Source organism: Apodemus sylvaticus, chromosome 1 (assembly GCF_947179515.1).
Source record: "Apodemus sylvaticus chromosome 1, mApoSyl1.1, whole genome shotgun sequence".
Classification (NCBI taxonomy): domain Eukaryota; kingdom Metazoa; phylum Chordata; class Mammalia; order Rodentia; family Muridae; genus Apodemus; species Apodemus sylvaticus.
The window spans coordinates 144,620,216-144,642,537 of record NC_067472.1 but is presented as its reverse complement, the minus strand read 5'-3'; the positions used below and the strand labels follow the sequence as shown (position 1 = coordinate 144,642,537).

Here is a 22,322-nt window from a genome sequence, read left to right as displayed (position 1 = left end):
AGTGAAATCAAGGTGGCAGGAACTTGAAGCAGCTGGTCATATCATATCTACAACTGATAACACAGAGAGATGAATGTATGCATCCCTTTTTCCAAATATCAGTTGTATCCTAGCTAAGGAATGGTGTCACCCACAGTGGGCCCATCTCAAGTCAATGCAATCAAGATAACCCCCCTCAGGTATGCCAAAAGGTTTATCCACTAGATGACTTCAGATTATATTAGGTTGACAATGTTACTGGTCATATCCTCCTTCTGTCCCACAGAACACCAGAACTTAATTCTCTTATCTAACACCATTTAGTTACTTACCCTCCCTTTCTAGCTTCTGATAGCCACCATCCCACAATCTGTTTCTTTGAGATTGCCTCTTTAATGTTCTACGTTGGAGTGAACACAGATGGTATTTGTGTCTCTGTGTCTGGCTGATTTCATTTATCACAATGACCTCCAGTTCTGTGCATGTTACACGAGTGGCAGGATCTTATTCTTTGCTATGGCTGGAGAGTAGTCCACTGTATGCATGCACCACATTCTTTTCATTGGGCTGTGAGTACCTGGGCTGGCTATGTGTCTAGGTTGTTGTGAATTATCTGAAGCAGTGGTTATGCTCTGATTTGCTCAGCGTACATTGTATCGTGTAAGGAAATATCACACTGTACCCCACAAGTATGCACAGCTAATGTGTGACATCAGAGGTGAGAAGGATGGAGTCCACCCCAGGGCCTCACCATGGGGCAGACCACTTGAGTGCACTTCTGCATCTTTCCCTGGCCTGGGAAGTTTCCTCTTCCTTGGTCCTTGCTCAGTTCGCTTGCCCCTGGTCTGCTTATTACAGAACCTTTCACTGCTGTCCAGAGGCGAGAGAACCAGCATTGATTGACACCTCATCCTTGCTGTTACTGGGCATGTCTCAGTGAGGGTTGACCAATCCCTGTCTATGTCCTTCTTCCATTTAGACCAGTAGTCCTTAACCTTCCTAATGCTGCAACCCTTTAATTCCTCGTGTTGTGCCGACCCTCAACCATAAGATCATTTTTGTTGCTACTTTATAACTAATTTTGCTACTGCCGTGAGTCATAATGTAAATGTATGATGTTTGTTTGCTTGTTTGAGGGTTTTAGGTGACCCCTGTAAAAGGATCATTTGACCCAAAGGGGTCTCAACCCACGTGTCGAGAACCGCTGATTAAGACTCTCCTAGTGAAGGTCATAGCTCTGATGGTGACCAGGTGTGCCTGCTTGTTTTAGATGAACCTCTGCACACAGGAAGGAGCTCCCAGGGACACGCCTTTCCCTCGACACTCTTACCATTTGTTTCTTCTTTAGCCTTTACTTGCTGTGAGAAAACTTTTTCAGGAGTGGCTCAGCCCTCAGGAGCATCTTGACTTCAGGACTCCTCTGCCAGGGGACAAGCATCTGTTGGGCTTCTCCTGGCATGGGCATCACTTGCCTAAGCCTGTAACAGGGCTGATGGCTAGGTCCTCAGAGTCTCTAGCTTTCTATCAGGTAGCAAAGAGAAGGGGAGGAGAGTAGCGATCTGGAGTCATTTACCTCAGGCCCAGGCCAGGAATCTCAGGGCCACCGCCCTCAAGAATATGTCAGAGGCTCAAATGGTTCTATGGACAGGACATAAGGCCAGAATAGGTAGAATAATAGCTTATGAAATGAGGCATAGGTAGAGGTCTGGGAGGACAGGTTGGTGTGTGTGTGTGTGTGTGTGACAGAGAGACAGAGAGACAGAGACAGAGAGACACAGGGAGAGTCTGTGTATGTCTATGTGTATGTGTGTGTGTGTGTGTGTGAGAGAGAGAGAGAGAATGTGTATGTATGTCTGTGTGCATGTCTATGTGTGTATGTGTGTGAGAGTGTACGTGTGTATGTCTATATCTGTGTGTCTATGTCTGTATGAGTTTATGCATGCATCCATGTGTTTATCTGTGTAGCTGTATTGGTGTCTGCATGTCTGTTTGTACCTGTGTACCTGTGTACCTGGGCCTTTGAGTAGTAATTTAGTGTTGGGGTATCCCTGGCAAAGACCTGTGCATCCAGAATAAAGGATAATGAATTCTGTTCTACTCTACAACCATCACCCCTGTCTCTGTCTCAACCCCCAAACACCTGGCTTAAAACATACACTTCTACAGCAAAGCAAACAGCTTTTTCTAGACCCCTGGAGCCTCTAGTGCCCTTTTCATAGTTACACCCCCACAAACCTGCCTTGGCACGTCTGCTGTGGCAGCTGGGAGCCACTCAGCAGCAGCAGTGTGGTCCCTGATACGTAGTCCCTCAAAGACCCACAGCGAAGGGACCCTGTACTTATCAGTCGGTCCCCAGCTCTGGGCCAGGTAGGCTGCCAGAGAGCATTCAGTTCAGCCCAGCTAAGTTTACCTCCGAGATCAGAACAGAATGACAAAGAGCCCATGTCCCACGGCCCTTAAGTAAACACCTCTGTTCTTGACAGAGGTGGGTCTTCCGGGAACTTGGAACAGATGCTACCTGGGTAAACCCTTCTCATGTGTTTAGCACAAACCTGCCAGCCCCACCTGCCTGACAATAAGAGGGAGGTGGGGCCCCAGAGCCCAGCTGCAGGGTAGTGTGGCTTTGCATGTTTTTCTCTTCTTGTGGTTTCATGGGGTTAGGCAAGGTTTCATTTCTCAGCACAACTGAAGAAAGCGACTCTCAGTGTCCTCTGTGGAGGGGCCAGGAGACCTGGGCACAGTCCTGTTCCTCACTAGTCCTCGTACTCCTCGGGCTTTGACTGAGCCCGTGGACTGACACAGCTATGCGGCCCTCCAGTATTTCCCAGGGGCATCTGGAGAAGGCGAAGGCTGGCCAGAGAGTGTTCTAATAAGATTAGGACCCAAGTGAAGGCTAATGCTGGCACTGCCCAGGGCCAATGACAACGTTATCACCTACTGCATGCACAGGCATTTTAAATGGGAAGGCCCACAGGGCCAACACCCCCTCACCAATGGCACCGCTGAAGTGTCACAATGCCCTAGCTTCCTGGAAGTCAGCCTGTCCCAGTTTCACTTCTTAGTTTCTTTATTCTTACTCCATAGTGAGGGTTCACTCTCTGTCTCTATTCCTGGTGTCGCTCAGGAAGTCCCTGGCAGGTGCCAGGTAATCACCCAGTGACTTCAGGAAGTCACTCTAGGGTGGAAGCAAAGGACAGAGTAAGTCAGGACTCTTCTTGATCCTCCAAGGCCACAGTGACACTGTCAAAGGTCTCCCATAGCACTCCTGTGAGAACTGGCCTGGATTTCACACCCAGAAGTGAGTACACTCCTCCCTTGGGGGACAGGTGTGTTCCCATGTACTTCATGGTGCCGCCAACTCAGGGGTTGCCCCAACAGTATCTCCAAGTCCAAGAATCTTCTGTTTCCTGTTAGTCCCTGCTTTGCATACCTGTGGTAATAGTCTATCAACATTCTGCTCACAGACGTGATGACCCCACAGTCCCAGTGTCTGGGAGCTCGGCCTTCTGCTCTTTCATCTTTCCTCAGAGCTAGAAGAGACCTGTGACCCTCACCATGGCCAGCTAGAGAATAGATTGCTTCCTTGGCACAAACATCTTACTCCTCGAGGGTGGGGCAGGCTCGTGTTAGCTATTGCATCATAAGGAAGGCCCAGAGATGCGCTAAGACAGCTGAAGTGGAGCTATTGTAAGCACGGGGGCCTGATAATCAAGAGATGGCCTCTGTGTCATGGAAGCCCTCGAAGAGCAAATGGAGGACGGGATTAGCATCTCTGGATCTCCCACTCTTTTGTGCCCCGCAGCCTTGAGGATGAGACTACCCTTATCAAGAGCGGCTTACCTCACAAGTTGCTTCCCCCTCTGCCTCTGTGTCAGCCCTCAGTGGCCCCTTTGCCATTTTGCCTGGCTCAGGGCATAGGAGAAGGCAGAGGAGTTAGACACTACCAGGCAAACTTCCTCTCAGGAGAATGAGCCTGAAATCTTCAGTCAGTTTGTGTAGCAGGATGGCTGTCCGTGCTGGCCGATGTGCATTCTCCATTCTATTTGACATTCCATCCCTGCATCTCTTACTCACAACATCCAGAAACACCTCTTCCTGTGATTCCCTCCCCAGGACTCAGTCCAGGACAGAGAAGAGGTACCTGTTGGAGGCCAGAGGAGCCATTAGATGGACACTGTAGACACTCTCCCTCTGGGTGAGAGTGTGTTATCTCGGTGTGTGTGTGTGTGTCTGTGTGGGCTTGTGCATGTTCCCAGCACCAGAGCTCCCTGCTCTTCTTTTGCACCCTCCTCTAGGAGCTCCAGTCAGAATCTTTCCTCTAGATCTGAAGCTAAATAAGTTATGCCTGTGTCTTGGTAAGATGTCTACAGAAGGAAACACAGGAAGCAGGTAAAGGGAGGGCCGCTGGAAAGTTTTGGTGTTGATTAGATGGGTCACCAACCACACCAAGGCTGCCCCATCCCGTCTCCTATCCCCCCCACCCCCCAGCCTCTGGACTGGCTCTTCAGTTTCCTGACTAATACGTGTTCTTACTTAAGACTGGGAGCTAAGTGTGGGAACCAGAAGAAAGAACAGCAACCACAGTGGGTTTCAGTTCAGCCAGCATTGCGGAACACTAGTTTTGTGCTATGCAGGGTGCTCAGGCCCTGGGGAGAGGCCAAGAGTAGGCAGAGCAAGCTTCCTCCGTATCTGATCTGCAGAGATGACACGGGGAAAGACCATCCACAGGTGCACAGAGGACTGATCCCCAGAGGCCAGTCCCCAGCAGGCCAGCTGGGTGAGGAGGGCAAGATGGGACACCTTTGAGGCCATCCAGGGAACAGTGGCAGTGATAGGCTGAGGTGGCTGGCTGCCTGGCTAGAACTTAGGTGGAGGAGGGGATGGAGTAGCATAGGAGCGAGTGAGCTTTGTCAGATGCCCAGCCAATACACAACGAGTGAGGGATTCTGGAAGATAGTAGGGGAGAGATAGCATTATGACCGTGAGATTGCCAGAAACTCCTGCAAGTAAGATAAGGTCATTCTGCAAGTCCTATAGACAACCTTCGATTGATGTAGGGAATGTTGGAGCTCAAGTCAGGGGACCCAGGTCATAATGAAAACCTGGGAAAGGAAGTTGCCTTTTCAGGTGGAAAGCCCGCGTCAGGAAAGCCTGCTACTTAACTGCAGAACAAATTCTTTCTGTTTCCTACATCTTCATACTAAGATTACCCACAGCAAAAGAGGACCTGCTAAAACAGGCAGGCCTGATTTAGGTCTTCTGCAAGTAGTGGGTTCTAATAGTCAATGGGTTTAGGTAAAAAAAGAACTTGGGATAAGGAAACCCTGCTGGACTTCCAAAGAGCCCCAGGGCAGGGTGTCATGGCTTCTGGGAATGGGAGCCTCGAGCTCACAAAATCCAGGGTCTAGTGCCTTTTTTGGGGAGTCTCAGCCAGCCCCTGCAGCTCCTTTCTAAGAAGAAGTCAGCTCAGATCCTTCTTAGAAATGGCTATCCCTGGGAGCTCTCGGGGGTCTGGTTAGGTGATATTGTTGTTCTTCCTATGGGGTTGCAAACCCCTTCAGCTCCTTCAGTCCTTTGCCTAACTCCTCCATCGGGGACCCTGTGCTCAGTCCGATGGTTAACTGCAAGCATCTGCCTCTGTATTTGTCAGGCTCAGGCAGAGCCTCTCAGGAGACAGCTATATCAGGCTCCTGTCAGCAAGCACTTTTGGCATCCACAATAGTGTTTGGGTTTGCTGTCTGTATTTGGGATGGATCCCCAGGTGGGGCAGTCTCTGGATGGCCTTTCCTTCAGTCTCTGTTCCACTCTTTGCCCCTGTATTTCCTTTTGACAAGAGAAATTCTAGGTTAAAATTTTGGAGATGAGTGGGTGGCCCCATCCCCCAAACAGGGGCCTTGCCTAACCTCTGGATAAGGTCTCTGCAGGTTCTCCCTCCCCTGGGTTGGGTATTTCAGCTAATGTCATCTCCACTGGGTCCTGGGAGCCTCTTGCTTTCCTGGCATCTGGGACTTTCTGGTGGCTACCCCCAGTTCCCCACCCCCCATTGCTACACACCTCTGTTCGATTTTCTGACCCTCTGTATTATCATCCTTGTCTCCTCCCATACCTGATTCTGCTCCCCTTTCTCCCCTTCCCCCTCCTCTCTTCCTCCCATGTCCCTCCCACTCTCTTCCTCCTGTTGAGTATTTTGATTCCCCCCTCTAAGAAAGACTGAAACATCCACACCTTAGTCTTCCTTCTTCTTGAGCTTCATATGGTGTGTTAGCAGGGACTAAACCACCAACCAAAGAGTATGCATGGAGGGACCCATGGGTCCATCCGCATTTGTAACAGAGGATGGCCTTATCTGGCATCAATGGGAGGAGAGGTCCTTGGTCCTGTGAAGGCTCGATGCCCCCCCATCCCCAGTGTAGGGAATGCCAGGGCAGGGAGGTGGGAGTGGGTGGGTGAGCCCCCTCACAGAAGCAGGAGGCGGGATAGAATAGAGGGTTTGCGGAGAGGAAACAGGGAAAGGGGATAACGTTTGAAATGTAAATAAATAAAATATCCAATTTAAAAAAAAAAAGAAAAAGAAATGGCTGTCCCAAGAGTCCTCAAGATTACAATGTTGCAAAATGGTTAGGAACTCCTAGAACAGATCTGCATTTCTCATAGGACATCTGGTTGGCCTGTCTTGGGTCCATTGAACACGAGACATCTGGTCACATCTCAATGTGGAGATCTGAGCAGCAGCAGCAGGAAACAGCTCCATGCATCTGTGAGCACTTTAGTGGGGGCAGAAGTAGGGAGGGCACATTCACGTGAGTGTATGGGTGCATGTACCATGTGGATGTATGTGAGGCCCAAACAGAATTTTATGTGTTCTTCTATCTTTTTTTTTTTTTTTGGCCTTATTGCCTTGAGGTAGGGTCTCTCAATGAACAAGAAGCCCTCCTTTTTTGTCTATTAGGTATGCTGACTAGGGTGTTTAGGCTCTTCCTGTCTTCACCCCCCACCCCCAGTGTGGGCCTTATAAGCACTCATAGATTTGCCTACTTTTCAATGTGGGGACCCTGGGTTCAAACCCAGGTTCTCGTTTGCAGAGCAAATGACTCTTACCCACTGAGCCATCTCCAAGCCTTAGCTTGAGTTCTTTTCAGAGATCTTTACTCAAGTGACACCAAGATTCTTGACAGCATCCCAGAAAAGAACTGCAGGATAGATATGAAGGTTTCAGTTTATTTTTATTTTTAATAGTTTACTTATTTTAATTTCATGTGCATGGTGTTTTGCCTGAATGTATGTCTGTGTGAGGGTGTTAGAGTCCCTGGAACTGGAATTACAGTTTTGAGCTGCCATGTGGGTGCTGGGAATTGAACTCGGGTCCTCTGGAAGACCATGCAGCCAGTGCTCTTGGCTGAGCCATCTCTCCATACCCGAGTTTTAATTTATTAAGAAAGGATTTAAACACGGGCATTAGTTGAGAATGTTTTGAAATAATGAGGATTTTCTTCAGGTGTGGTAGAGAGATATGCTTTGTGGGATTTCAGGCGATCGGCTCCTTTAATGAAGCTGTGGGGGGAAGCTGGAGAGGAGGTCTTACAGCATCCGGAAGAACAAATGCAATTCCTTATGCTTATAAACTGTAGAGGGGAGAGTCTCTGGGTTTAGTAGATTAGTGAACACGTGGCTGCTGATAGGATGTCAATCCTATTGTCACATCCTACCCCAGGGTTGTTGTCAAGAGTTTAGCAGTTTAGGATAGGATGTTAACAATCAGGCTGATCCCCTCTGTGGAAGCCCCCTCTGAGATCTCATGGACAAAGCAGGGTTAGGGAAAGAATAGCATGCGCCCAAGTGTGGGCTGTCCAACAGTCACATTTTGGTGGCCTTTGAAGTTACATTGTTGAAAGGGTTTCTAAGTGACTCTTTTTTTGTTGTTGTTTTTCAGCGAGATCACAGGGTAGTTTCTGAGATACACTGGGTGTGATTCCAGGCTGATCAGGGAAAACCACAGGTCATGAGGTTTGCACAAGGGAGCTAAGACATTTTTACTGTTTTCACGCCTGCTTGTAGATTCCCAGAAATTGTAGGCTAATATCTGGGAAAGAAGACAGTCACACTTGAAGACATACACTCTTAGTCCTTAAGCATCTGTTACTATTAAAATGTTTTTTTGAAACCTCTCTACATAAAAGGGATATTGTCTCTATGGAGATAATCTTATATCAACATGTATTATTAGTTGTATTGAATTTTTGAACTCCTAGCAGGTAGAAGACTCCAAGTAGACTCTGGAGGGAGGGGTTCCTTTCCTTTCCCCTACACCCTCAACTTCCCTACCTTTTTTTCCTGCCTCAGAAATGTATTCCTAAGTCTGCATCTGACCCCAGCAGGTGATATTAATGTGTGGCTATACCCACATTCAACACATGCACACAGACAACATAGATATGTACATATTTATATGTGTTTATATACTCATACAGAAACTGACTTATTTGGCAAAAAGGGCACCCAAGTGTGTCTTTCCAAAGTCAGCACTGTGTGAGTGTGGCGTCTACAGGATGGCTGCCAGTGTGGGGCAGGATGACTTTGTTGACTTGTGTCTGATGCCCAAGAGCTTGAACCACAGTGCAACCTTTTCACAGTGTTCATCCAGTTTAGAGAGTTAATGCCGCCCAGACAGCCACATCCCACAGTTCTCTCCCTGCTTCTCAGGGTTGTCCAGGTCTAAGAAGGCACGCAGAGGACAAAGAGCCCATCCGTAGACTTGTCATCTCCATCTTCCTCCTGCAGAACTTCTTCCTTAGGCAAAGCCTTGCTGGCGTCCCTGGAGCTGGGCAGCTGGCAAAGAGCAGGTCCTGTTCTCCATCATACTTCCCTCCCCCTGGGGAGGATTTCAAGGAAGCCTCCAGAGGCAGTTTGAAAACTCAACAGGAGACTTGTCCCCACCAGAGCTCTCCCCTCTACCCCAGGCTAGCCCCTTCTTCCTCTTCACTGCTGTTTTCTGAGCCCTGTGACCTCCTCTGGAGCTGCAAAGCCTTTGACAGATTGTTCAGGAAGGAGAATCGGCAGCCTTGGGGCCCTATGGGGGATTTGGAACGAGCTGGGGGTTTCCCCATTCCTCCATCCTTATTCTCCAGAACTCCTTGCGCCTGCAGATTCAGCTTAGCATCTGCCCTTACTACCCCAGAATCCCTGATACCTCAGCTAGGGGCCACCGGGCCAGCCCATTGTGCCTTCCTAAAGCTGAGTTTATCAGGCTGTGTGTCTGCTTCAGAGGATGACCCTGGCGGAGAGACCAAAGGAAAGCAGGCTCTACTGCAGCCTTGCTCCTGGCCCGCATGCATCAGGCCACTGGTGCTTTATTAGCTGAGGAATGAAGACGTCTCTGTATGTGAAGAGACCGAAGCCAGACTCGCCGTCTCTACGTGCATGTAGCCGTGGATTCCTAGAGCTGTGGCTCTACAGTGCCACAGCTTGAAGGCCAGCAGTCACTGGACAACAGATATCCATCCCCACCCCACCCCATGCAGCTCTGACATGCCTGCACACTGACACTAACGCTGTTTCACCTCAGCAATCCCTAACCAGGGGCCAGGGCCTGGGCCTGAGCAGTCACCATCACCAGGGAGGCTGCTTTACTGGTGCTGCCTCTGACAAAGCCCCTTCTTCAGCTTCACTGACCACAACTTGTCCCTGGAGATGACAGTCCCAGTCAAAATGGCTCTTGAAACCTCCAGTGCCTTCTCCATGCTCAGTCCCAGCACGAGGCCATCTTACCCAATCGTCCGATGTCTGCTTCTCTGTCTCTCTCCCTACCACCCTTCCTTTGATGGCTGCACCTGGGCCCCTGCTCCCCTGCGTAGCCAGTATTTCCACCAACAGAAGTCAAGCAGGCTGCTCCACCTAGAGTATGCCCCGCCCCACTGCCGCCACCCACACATTGAAGCCCCAACCCCGCAGGACTCCTCAACATGATTGTAAGGGATCACCAAGTTAAGATGAGATCACAAAAATAGACAGTGGTCCGGTGTGACCGGTGTACTTGAGAGTAGGGACACCAAGGACATCCCAGAGGGAAAAGCCAGGAGCCCGCAGTGGGAAAAGGCAGCCTCGGACACAGAGCCGCCACAGCAGGAACCAGCCTCACCTTGGATTCTGCCGACGCCCAGCCTCTGGAACTGGGAAATCCAGTTCTCTTCTTGCAGTTGTTTCTCCTGGCAGGATGGCTCTCGTAAACAATAATAGTAATAATAATAACGATTTCAGGGGGAAAGGAGTTCATCGCCCGTGAAGCAAGCCAAGAAGCCGCACCTGCAGGCTGGCAGAGCTATCACTGGTCCTGAGGCCTCGAGACAGGTGCGTGTTTTCACTTCTGCAGCCAGATACCCAGCTGTCCTGGTTTCTTTCCCGTTGCAGTGATGAGTTGCCCTGCCAGAGGCAACTTCAAAGAAGAAACCTCCAGTTCCAGGGTAGAGAGAAGTCAGGACAGCAGGAACCTGAGGCAGCTAGTCACATCCGTAGTTGGGAGCTGAGAGAATCGATGCATGCTGGACTGGTGAGCTCTGGGTTGAGTGAGAGACTCTGCCTCAAAAATGAAGATGGAGATAGATGCAGGAAGACCCTCATATTGACATCTGGTATCTACATATACCTGCACACACACTCACGAACACACACACACACACACACACACATACACACACACACACGATTACAAACTAACCATCTATCTATAAAAGATCTTTTCTTACTGCTATTCCCTAAAAGGGTCCCCACCACACTATTCCCAAAGTAGCTGCACTGTAACTACTTCTCCTAGAGATTATCTTCAGTACAAAGGAGAGTGTGCAAAAGTTATGTTAGGAGAGTTATATGTATAGGAGAATATATAAAAGTTATATACTACCCAGGGGCTTCTGGGGGTTTTGGTTTCCTCGGTGGTTCTGGGCTCAACCCCACACAGGTCCTACAGAACATCTGTACATGAATCACAAAGTCATAGCCAGACACACAGCAGTGCCACAGCACCCATTGATGCGCATACTCACTTTAGAGTTTTCCCTGAGCCCTACTGCACTTCGGATGAATGCTCTCAAAGGTAGGCGTGGCTTCTTTCACTCAATACTTGTGTATGTGGAGTTAAACGTTCACGCTCATTCCTTCTAAGGTTCAATTTCTTTTTTCTTTTGTAAGATTTATTTATTTTATGTATATGTGTACACTGTTGTTGTCTTCAGACACACCAGAAAAGGGCATCAGATCTCATCACAGATGGCTGTGAGCCACCATGTGGTTGCTGGGAATTGAACTCAGGACATCTGGAAGAGCAGTCAGTGCTCTTAACCGCTGAGCCATCTCTCCAGCCCTAAGGTTCAATTTCTAAAGATACAAATATTTGTCTACTCTATTATTATTGGTAGATACTTAGGTAATTCCTAGTGTTTGGCTATTAAAGCAATGCTGTGGTCATCCTGGGGTGTCTTTCAGTGAATGTAGAGTATGTAGGCTCTATGAGAGGAATTGCTGGGCCACAGTTTTATATATTCAGCTTTAGTGACAAGTCTGTTCCTTAGAGTGATGGTGTCTAGTGGCCCGCTTTAGCAGTGTGTGGGTTCTGGTTTTGCTTCCCCCCCCACGAAGCTTAGGATTTATCCTCTTACTCCAGTGGCTGTGCTGGGTGATAGCGATGTCACAGTGAAGGCCTCTCCTCTTCCCTTTCTCTTTTCCGTCTCTATCTCTTTTCCTTATTTCTTCCCCTCCTCTTCCCCTTCTCCTATCTTCTCTTCCTTCTGTTTTTGGTTATCAGCTTTGTTGATATACAATTTGTCCATCTAAGAATATTCAGTCTATTTAAAAATTCTGACAGAGCTGGGTGACCGTCACCAGTCACTGAGCCCTGTCTTAGGGTTTTACTGCTATGAACAGACACCATGACCAAGGCAACTCTTATAAGGACAACATTTAACTGGGGCTGGCTTACAGGTTTAGAGGTTCAGTCCAGTATCATCAAGGTGGGGAGATGGCAGCATCCAGGCAGGCATGGTACAGGAGGAGCTGAGAGTTCTACATCTTCATCTGAAGGCTGCTAGTGGAAGACTCCATTCCAGGCAGCTAGGATGAGGGTCTTAAAGCCCACACCCACAGAGACACACCTACTCCAACAAGGCCACACCTACTGGAAGGGCCACACCTTCTGGAATAGTGCTATTCCCTGGGCTGAGCATATACAAATCATTACAAGCCCCCAAAGAAACACATAACCTTTGGCTAGAACATCCACATCCTCCTTAACCCCAGTGCTGGACTACTACAGATCTACTCTGTATCTCATAAGAATTTTTCTCTTCAGAGGCGTTTATATGTCTGGAATCAGGTAATATATGGTCTTCTGTGACTGGCTTCTTTCAATGACAAGTCTCCTTTATTCCCCATTCAAATATGGACACGTATCCCTATGTCGACGCACACTTTGTTTATCCAGTCATCACTTGAGAGGCCTCTGGGTTGTTTCTACTTTGGAGCTTTTATAAATAATGCTGCTGTGAGTATTAGCTGTGTAGGTAGGTTTTTTCTCGTCCATTTTGGATGTACACCTAGAAGCAAAATTGCTGGTCAAGTCCCTGAACTTTTGGACAGCTGAAGATTGTTTCCCGAAGATCTACACCAGTTTACATTCTTGAGAGCAGTGCTCTAGTCTCTCCATATCCTTGCCAGCATGAGCCTTTGCCTGACTCTCTTCTCATGAAGTGTTGTGGATGAGATGGCCTCATTATGATGCACTGTAGTTTAAATTCTTCCTTGAAGAAATAGGGTTGAGGGGGCTGGAGAGATGGCTCAGCGGTTAAGAGCACCAACTGCTCTTCCAAAGCTCCTGAGTTCAATTACCAGAAACCACATGGTGGCTCACAACCATCTATAATAAGACCTGATGCCTTCTTCTGGTGTGTCTGAAGACAGCTACAGTGTACTCATATATCTTAAAAAATAAATCTTTAAAAAAAAAAGGAAGAAATGGGGCTGAGTTCCCTATCAGATTTGTCAGCCTTTTAGAGATGTTCTTTCATGAAGTTTCCACAGAAGGCCTTAATGTTTTCTTTTTCTGTTGAAGTATTTGCTTCCCCACTCCCTTTTATAGTTCTGGACCCAAACCCAAGACTTCATTTATGCCAAGTGAGTGCTTTACCACTGAACTGTGTCCTCAGCTTTTCTACAATCTTCTTATTGATTCCAAAGACTTCTTTACATATTGTAGACATCAGCCCTTTATATTGGATATGTGTTTTGTAAATATCCCTCCCCAGTTATACATGTGTGCATGTCTTCCTTTCTCTTCTTTCTCTCTCTCTATCCTTCCTTCCTTCCTTCCTTCCTTCCTTCCTTCCTTCCTTCCTTCCTTCCTTCCTCCTTCCCCCCTTTCTTGATGTATATGGTGCATGCCATATGGAGGCCAGAGGTCAATGTTAGGTGTCTTTCTCTGTAGCTCTTTACCTTGCTTTTTGAGATGGCTTCTCTCACTTGCCTGTAATTCACCTTTTCAGATGGACTGACTTCCCAGCAAGCCCATGGGCTCTATCTAGTTCTGACTCTGACATCTGCGCCAGTGTTATGTACACAGCCACCAGCCCTGGACTTGTATGTGGGCTGAGGAACTAAACTGAGTTCCTCACCCAGAGCAGGCACTTTGCCTCCAAGCCTTCTCCCCAGCCTCAACTTTTACTCTATTAATAAATCTTTAAACACAAGTTTCTAACTTTACAGTGGTCCCCCTGTTTGCTTTTCTTCCTTTCCCCCTCTTCTCCCCTCCTCACTGTATTGTTGCTGTATTGTTTCCCCCTCTTCTTCCCTTCCTCACTGTGTTGTTGCTGCTGCTTTGGTCTTTGCTCTCTTTATCTTACCTTCCCAGTTTCTTAGAGGGAAGTCAGAAGTCGCCCACACAGTCTTCACAGACACCAGCTTTACCATAACATTTAAATACAGTGGCAACTTCCTGTCCTGAAGCCTCGCCTTTGCTGGTGCCTCTGCCTGAGCAACTGCAGGTAATAATCAAAGGACCATCCAGGGCTTCATTTCCCACGGTCAATGGGTTCATCCCTGCAGGCAGGCTCAAAGAGGAGAGGAGCGAGCCCGCCACAGAGACCCAGCTCTGTGCTCTGTTCCCTGAGTCAGTATGAGTCTGGTCAGGAAAAGGAGTCAGTGCCTGATCACGTCACATGGGGATTGGCTCCAGGGGAGGGCGGAGGGTGGATGATGAAAGAGTTGCTGGGAGGAGAGGGCTGGAGAAGCAGAGGAAGAAGGCCGTGTGTGTGTGTGTGTGTGTGTGTGTGTGTGTGTGTGTGTGTGTGTGTGTGTCATGTACACCTCTGCGGCCAGAGGTAGGAAGAGCACATACCCGTGTCTTGGTTAATTGCCGCTTTCCCCACAGACTATCCCAGATCCCAGCTTAACATATAAACAGCCGGATTTAACGTGCACACTGCTGGGGGCTGGGGTGTAAGCCAGAGGTAAGGGCGAGCGATGGTTCTACTGCAGGCTTCCTGTTTTGTAGATGGTGCTTGTCTCGGAGTCCACAGATGGTGGAAGGGCTGAGGGGGTCTCTCCACTTTTTTATTGTTCTCAGAGTGTGTGTGTGTGTGTGTGTGTGTGTGTGTGTGTGTGTGAGCACATGTGCACATGTGCCTGTGTGCATGTGAATACATACAGCGCATGGCAGGACATGCCTGGGGAAGTCAGAGGAAAATCACAAATGTAGGTTTTCACTTTGTACCGTATTTGAAAAAAATTTCTCCTCTCCCTGTCTCTATAAAGAATATCTTTTATCCTTTGAAAATTTGTACACATAAACAATGTATCTTGATCAGACCCACTCCTGGGTCTTCCCTTCTCTCCTACTTCTATGAAGTTACTCCCAACATTCCCTTCCCTCCTGAAGGTGCTCTTTCTCACTCACTCTTTTTACACACACACACACACACACACACCACACAGACACATAGGCACACGTACGTACAGACATACACACACAGAGATACACACATACAGACACATATACATACAGACAGACCCACAAACAGGCACAGAGAAACACATAGATACAGACAAACATAGTCACTTACATACACAGAAATATACATAGGCACCCCCCACACACACACAGACACACACACACACAGATACATATACACAGAAATACATACACAGACACAGACATACACACACATACATGCTGGGATGCACACAGATACACACACAGACACATACATACACAGAGATATACACACAGACACACAGACACATATAAACACAGAGATACACACATACAGACACATATACATACATACAGACCTACATACAGACACAGAGAAACACATAGACACAACATACAGACACACACAATTACCTACATAAGAAATATACACAGGCACATACACACAGACACATACTGACACACAGGTACATATATACACAGAGATACACATGCAGACACACAGATACATACACACACAGACACAGACACACACAGACACACACACACACACACACACAGACACACACACTGAGTTGACTGATTGTGTGCAGATAGCTATCATGGCAGTGAGCTCATGGGTACATGTGCCACGCCATGTCGAGAAGACAGCTTTTCACAGCATATCTCCCCATCTGTTAGTTCTTAGATTCCTTTTGCTTCTTCTTTCACAAAGTCCCCTGAGCCTCGGTAGGCAGTTCATGCAGATGTGTCTCATTTAAGGGTAAACATTAAGTAGTCACTTATTATTAACACTTTAACCAGTTATGAGTTTTTGCATTAACTCGTGACCAGAGCAAAGAGAAGCTTCTTTGGCTAAGGTTGAGGGAAGGCAGAACAGATCCACGAGTATAAACTTACTATATAGGAAGCAATTTTGTAACAGTCCCATCTCAAAAGGCAACAGTATGGATAGTCGGTTCTCCTCTTGGGCCTCTGACCTCAGAGCAGTGGGCTTTTGGCTAGACTTATAGTACCAACCATGAATTTCATCCTGTGGAGCTGGCTTCAAATCTAACCAGAGAGTTGTTGCTTACGCCCTAACCTTCCTCTCCCTAACCTTCCTCTCCACGTCATCCATCTTGCCTGGTAGGATGGCACTGTAGCACACGGTGTTCGCTACATGTTAATACCGCAGATGGATTTTCTTCCCAGTAGTTCCTCCATAGTGCTCCACCACTGTGTCACTTGGTCAGAAAGGAGGACATTTTTAGTTGTATTTCCAGATCTGTTGTCTCTTTGTCCTCAACTGCTGCATAGCCAGGCTAGCCGGCCTGAAAGCATCCAGGTATTCTCCTGTTTCCACCTCCTACCACCCCGTGGGGTGCTGGGATGCCTTCACTACAAGCCTTCACTACATCTCCAGATTTTTACATGCTAGAGATTCCAATTCAAATTCTCGTGCTTCCGTAGCAGTCCTTTGACTCACCCAACCCCCTCCCCAGATCCTGTTTCTTAAGGGTGCTATTCTGCTCCCAGAGGCTTCACCTGCTAATACCACAGTGGGGGTGAGGATTCCTGTTAAGAATTTTGTATAATTTTTTTTTTTTTTGAGACAGGCTTTCTCTGTGTAGCCCTGGCTGTCCTGGAACTCACTCTGTAGACCAGGCTGGCCTCGAACTCAGAAATCCGCCTGCCTCTGCCTCCCAGAGTGCTGGGATTACAGGCGTGTGCCACCACTACCTGGCTAGAATTTTGTATAATGAACAGTCAGACTTCTGTGCCCCTGAGAGAGGGCCTGGGGCTTGCCAGGGTCTCTCGAAGGAAGCTTCCATTAGCGGAGAAGCTGTGCAGTGGTTTTAGATCTAGGAAGAGCTAGCTTCTCAGTCAAGGCAGCAGCTGCTGATGTGGAGCCCCACCCCTGCCCCCACCCCCCCATGCCCAGCTCACCACTACTATCTTATCATAACCCACACTCCTCTTTCTGTTCTGCTTCCTGAGCTGTTAAACCCAGAAGGCCCCATATTACGTGAAGAGAGTCTGGTTCTCCCAGCAGGGCACAGGGTAGGCAGGGACTTCATGTTCAGCCTCCTAGCAGTGTCCTACACAGCTCTTTTCTTTGGAGACGGGGTCTCACCATGTAGCCCTAGCTATCCTGGAACTCACTATGTAGACCAGACTGGCCTCAAACTCACAGAGATCTACCTGCCTCTGCCTCCTGAGTGTTGGGCTTAGAGTGTGCACCACCATTTCCGGTCCTGCTCAACTTTTTGAGCCTGTCCCCCATTGCATTGCTTTGTGACTTACAGGACCTCCTTTCAGCTGGCCGTGGCCGTGGCTCGCACCACTTTCGTGGCCCATGCTGACGTCAGTGCCTGGCTATGGATCTTTCTCCCTAAAGATGGGCGATGTGTTTGATTTAGGATTGGCTCCTAGGCTCAGTAGATGGCAAATACATGAAGAGGTAAGAGTGAAAGGCTGGATGAATGACAGGCTTGCTTGTGGGGACACCCAAGTGGCTGATGGGAAGCAGAGAGAGACAAACCTCTGAGTTCGAGGCCAGCCTGGTTTATAGAGTAAGTTACAGGATAGCCAGGGATATATGCAGAGAAACCCTATCCTGGGGTGGGGTTGGGGGACATACATGGTCACGAGTGTCTATAATGTATCTTTAATATGGGGGGGATACAGACCTCTGGCCTTCACACATATGCATACACATGAACATGTATATATACATACAGTACAGTACACACACACACACACACACACACACACTCACAAGAGACTGATGATGCTCTTTGGAGATTCCTTTCCATGCCCTCTAGAAATCTCTTTTCTTTCTTGTTTTTCCTTCCTTCCTTCCTTCCTTCCTTCCTTCCTTCCTTCCTTCCTTCCTTCCTTCCCTTCCTTCCTTCCTTTCCTCTTTTCTTTCTTTCTTTCTTTCTTTCTTTCTTTCTTTCTTTCTTTCTTTCTTTCTTTCTTTCTTTCTTTCTTTCTTCCCTTCCTCTTTTATTTTTCTTCCTTTCTTTCTTTATTCCTTCCTTTCTTTCTTTTTCTTCCTTCCTTCCTTCCTTCCTTCTTTTCCTCCTTTCTTTTCCTCCTTTCTTTCTTTCTTTCTTTCTTTCTTTCTTTCTTTCTTTCTTTCTTTCTTTCTTTCTTTCTTTCTTTCTTTCTTTCTTTCTTTCTTTCTTTCTTTCTTTCTTCCTTCCTTCCTTCCTTCCTTCCTTCCTTCCAACACCTAGTGTATGGGTGACATGCCTGCGGGTATGTTTGCACAGCACTGTCTGCCTGATGCCTGTGGATGTTGTCAGATCCCTTGGAACTGGAGTTACAGATAGTTTGAACAGACTTGTGGGTGCTGAAGTCCTCCGGAAGAGCAAACCCCATCCTGTCCTATGCTATCCTATCCTGTCCCATCCTGTCCTATCCTGTCCTATCCTATCCTGTCCTATCCTGCGACCACAGTCCCCCCCCCCCCCTCCACATGTCCACTGTCTTAACTGCTGAGTCATCTCTCCAGCTGGCACGGGTCTGTTTCCTAAGCCTCTCCTTGACTCTTCACCTTTGCATCCTACACTCTGCCCTTCTCCTGTACCACTCGGGTACCATAGATTGGTGAGGTCAACTGTGCCTTCAATGGCAGACCCTGGCCTGGAGGCACGAAACACAGGGCTGCTGCTTATAACCAGGGCTATTTATTTATAGAGGATTCGTGGCAAAAGAACTATGTGGCTGCATAAACGTGGAAAATTCAGGTTTAAGCAGATTAAGCCGTGTTGTTCACGGTGAAACTGCTCAGGTCCATAAGATGTTAGAGTGACCCTCCTGGAAGCCAAGACCCACCAGCTGCACGGCCTGTACTCAAAAGACCACAAAACCTTTCTTTTTCAGAACACCTTTGTAGAGTTGAAGGGAAAATTTCAGACATATTTAAATGATTTATCCTTGAATATATAATGTACACCTGAGATTCAACAGATTCTTAGTACCAGGATTGATAGGTTGCTGGCCCTAGGCAGTGGTGAGAGAGATGGTAGGCCTCTGTGTTTTACTACAGCCAGTGGAGAACCTTGTGGTTCTGGAGTGGCAAACATCTTTAGGAGGCAGGGTGGGTGATATGGCTCAGTGAGAAAAGTGCCTGTTGCACAAGTGTGAGTTCAGATTCCCAGGACTCACGTCAAAAGCCATATAGGAAACAGGGCCCCACTCTAATCTCAGCACTTGGGAGGCAGAGATAGGCGAATCTCTGAGTTTGAGGCCAGCCTGGTTTAGAGAGTAAATTACAGGATAGCCAGGGATATGCAGAGAAACCCTATTTGGGTGGTGGGAGAAAGACCTCCATAGTCACAAGTGTCTATAATGCATCTTTAATTCAGGGTGGGTACAGAACTCTGGCTGTCACACATGTGCACACAGACCTCTGGTCTTCACACATGTGCATACACATGAACATGTGCATATGCATACAGTACAGTATATACACACAGAGAGAGAGAGAGAGAGAGAGACAGAGAGAGACAGAGAGAGAAACAGACAGAGACTAGCTTGAGGCTGTGACCCTCAGAGCTGTTTGTTTGCAGGAAGAAAAATCTGGGGTAATCCTCTAGGAGAGGAGGCACCCCAGAAACCCCAGCTCATTCTCCCTTCTCAGTGGAACAGACTTTCCCTGGAGTGGGTGGAGTGTGTAATGAAGATGGAGAAATGAATGGGCTTATTAGCTGTCTGCTCTTGCATAGCAAATAACTCCCCAAGCTTAGCAGCTTAAAACAACAATGTCTCTCCTCTCACCTGGTTCTGGAGGATCTGGAATCTTGGCAGTGCTCAGCTGGGGGGCTGGCTCAGCATCTCTCCCACACAGATGGAGTTCTCAGTGAGGCACCCGGCACCTGGAGGTTGACATGTGCCTAACGGGGCTGCCTCCAAGTTTACCCTGAGGGTCTGGGCTGCCCTCAGATGCCACAAGCACCTCTACACAGGGCAGCAGAGTGTCTTCACGACATGGCAACCTGTGGCAGCCATGGTGAATGATCCAGAAAGAAACAAGGGAGGACTACAGCACCCCTGCTTGACCTAGTTTTATAAACTGCCACACAGACGATTTTGCTACATTCTTTTGCTTTTGAGTTGTTTTACATTATAGTATTTATGAAGAATAGTCAGCTCTTCATACCCGTGGGCTCCACATCTGTGATGGTTTACATACCTTCATTTTCAACTCGACAGGATATGGTCCTATAAGAGTTTTCCAAGAAGTGGACGAGGGGAGGGAGACCCACCCAGAAGGTGGGCAGCTCCTTCCCATGAGCTGGGGTCCCTGTCTGAATCAAAGGGGGAAATCAGCCGAGCATCTGATTCATCTGTCTCTGCTTCCCAACTGTGGACACAACGTGACCAGCCATCTCATACCCCTGACTGCATTTCCACCATGATGGACTCTATCTCTAAGTGTGGACCAGAAGAAAACTTTCTTTCATTACTTGCTTTTGGGAGGCATTTTGTCACAGCCATAAGAAAAGCAGCTAGCATACCATCCACAGAGCCAACCAACAATGGGTAGAAAATATTCAGGGGGAAATAAAGGCTATGTATATTCTAAACACATGTTGACCTTTTCCTATCTATGGGGGTGATATACAGCATCGAGTATTCATGTAGCATCTACCTTGTGTTAGGAATATGCACATAACCAGAGATGATTTAAAGTCTACAGGTGGACTGTGTAGGCTCTGTGCAAGCATGGTGGAAAGCACTAGGCCACTTTATACAGAGGTCTTGAACATCTGTGGATGCAAGAACATCTGGAATCTTCTTGCGAAGATGGTGGTCCTGCGGTTTGGATGGGTTTGTGCAACAAAATGTTGGAGGCTTGACCCAAGTATTATGGTGCTTAAAGGTGGTGGTACCTTTAAGGGGTGGAACCTAATGGGAGGAGTTACATCACCAGGGACTTGGTTTTGCAAGGGATTAGTTCTGGTCTCCAGGGAGCCTGAGTGAGTTGTATAAGAGCCAAGAAGGCTTCTCCAGTGTCTCCCAATGTGACACTTGCCTTAGCTCTCTGGCTCCTTCTGTTTCTCTGTTGTGCTGTGACAAAGCCAAGGGAGGGCTTTACCTGAGCTGGGACAGAAGGATCAGGATCGGCCTGATCTTGGATACTCAACCTCCTAACCACTGAGCAAAAGAAAACAATCTTTCTTTTAGGAGTGTGTGTGTGTGTGTGTGTGTGTGCCTGCCACATGTGTATATGTGCTCTTGGAGGTCAGAGAAGGGTGTTGAGTCTCCTGGAACTCAGGTCCCCTAGCACTGAAGCAATCACTCTAAATGGCTGAAACAGCTTTCCAGTCCCAAACTATTTTCTTTATAAAGAACCGACTCTCAAGCATGCTGTTAAAGAAGCAGAAACCCAGCATAGACAGGTGGTGATATTACAGGGTTCCCTGCTTCCATGACACCAGGGTGGCAGGTGTTTGCTGTCCATCTCCTGGTCACCTGTGATGTATCAAATCCACAAATATCTCTGGAGAAACACCTCCTCAGGGCTGTTTGTTTGTTTGTTTGTTTTCCCCTTCCCTCACCAAAGAAGCTGTTGAGCACCCGGGCAGAATACATGGTATTGGGAATAAAAGAAGACATTGTGACCTGATCCCCATCTTCCAGGCACTCACAGACCCTGCATGAGCATCCACTGGGACAATCTCAGATATCAGTAATGGATATTCCAGTCAGTATTGTCCATTCTTGCTGCCGGAAGTGAGTCACTCCAGGTAGCTCAAACTCAGAGAATAGATTGATCACGAATTACAGAGTACTGGTAGACCCGTTTAAAAGCTGCCACAGGGGAATAGTGGTCTTGGTTGGGTTCAGTTAACAGCTAGTGGGTCCCAATCTTAGGTGAGTTGCCACCTCTCTAGTTCAGTCTCTCTAACAGGACTTGGAAATGACATTCTGTGCTATTGTATGCCATCATAGGGCATGGACACTGGGATGGAAACTAGGCATACCATTTCGTATCTCCAACCTCAGTTTCCCTGTGTGTACCTATTACCTACCTCCTAGTGATATGGCGTTGTGAATGATGACCTGTAAACTCAGCCGGTGCAGAGGCATCTGTTTACTGGAGAAAGCAAGAGTGTCAAGGAGGCTCTTGGTGGTCGCTGAAACTGAAGAACAGGCTGGAAGAAGAGATTTGTCCCCTTCACACAAAAGCTCTTGCAACTCCATAGAAAATTGTCTCAGCTTTAATTATTTTCACTGGGTAAGAAACCTTCTGTGAACATAACTAAGAATTTGGACCCATAGGAAGTATCCAGCTACTCCTGGGATTGACTCTAGAATGGAGTTGAGCACTCCTCCGCCTTGACCAATGTTACTCCATATTGCATGCTGCCGGAGG

General features: G+C 47.8%; 2 long non-coding RNA genes across 2 annotated transcripts; one reads left to right on the top strand and one right to left on the bottom strand.

Annotated features, from left to right (window-relative positions):
* Positions 1-8,406: 8,406 nt before the first annotated feature.
* On the bottom strand, positions 8,407-12,041 carry LOC127668037 (uncharacterized). Its single transcript, XR_007974000.1, has 2 exons — positions 11,948-12,041; positions 8,407-10,548 (listed from the first exon to the last, which is right to left on the bottom strand). It is a non-coding gene; the product is annotated as an uncharacterized LOC127668037 (long non-coding RNA).
* LOC127668030 (uncharacterized) lies at positions 9,566-20,529 on the top strand. The gene is made up of 2 exons (XR_007973998.1): positions 9,566-10,323; positions 20,156-20,529. It is a non-coding gene; the product is annotated as an uncharacterized LOC127668030 (long non-coding RNA).
* Positions 20,530-22,322: the final 1,793 nt, after the last annotated feature.